The following is a 342-nucleotide window of genomic DNA, read 5'->3' as shown; positions in this document are numbered from 1 at the left end:
TTCTACCGTGATTATAATCTAGGGATCCAATTACAAAGGGAGGGGGACGGGGGGGGGGCGGATGCAGTCAGGCTGATTGTCCCCAAACTCCTTCCTGATTAAACCTATCAAGATATATTCCAATCACGAAAAGAATTTTCCTTATGCTGTATCTTCGAGGAGATGGAATTTCGTGATTTTTAAAACTGTTTTACTTTTTTTTCTCTCTCTCTTCAAGTGTTATTTCAAAGTTAGGAAACTGGGAATGTAGGAAGGATGTATGCGTTAAAAATGGACGATGTTGTGGATTTATGCAAACGAGACACCGAGATAAAGAGCGAAATTCATTGGTGTCTCTTTGTC

At 40.1% G+C, this 342-nt stretch overlaps 1 protein-coding gene across 1 annotated transcript in view; it reads left to right on the top strand.

Annotated features, from left to right (window-relative positions):
• Positions 1-342, top strand: part of LOC119594905 (ADAMTS-like protein 4) — a gene marked incomplete at its 3' end in the record, with an annotated part of 55185 nt that overhangs the window by 54369 nt on the left and 474 nt on the right.

This window comes from Penaeus monodon, chromosome 34, assembly GCF_015228065.2.
Source record: "Penaeus monodon isolate SGIC_2016 chromosome 34, NSTDA_Pmon_1, whole genome shotgun sequence".
In the NCBI taxonomy this organism is placed as follows: Eukaryota; Metazoa; Arthropoda; class Malacostraca; order Decapoda; family Penaeidae; genus Penaeus; species Penaeus monodon.
The sequence above is the reverse complement of the archived record's forward strand: the minus strand, read 5'-3'. Positions and strand labels throughout refer to the sequence as shown.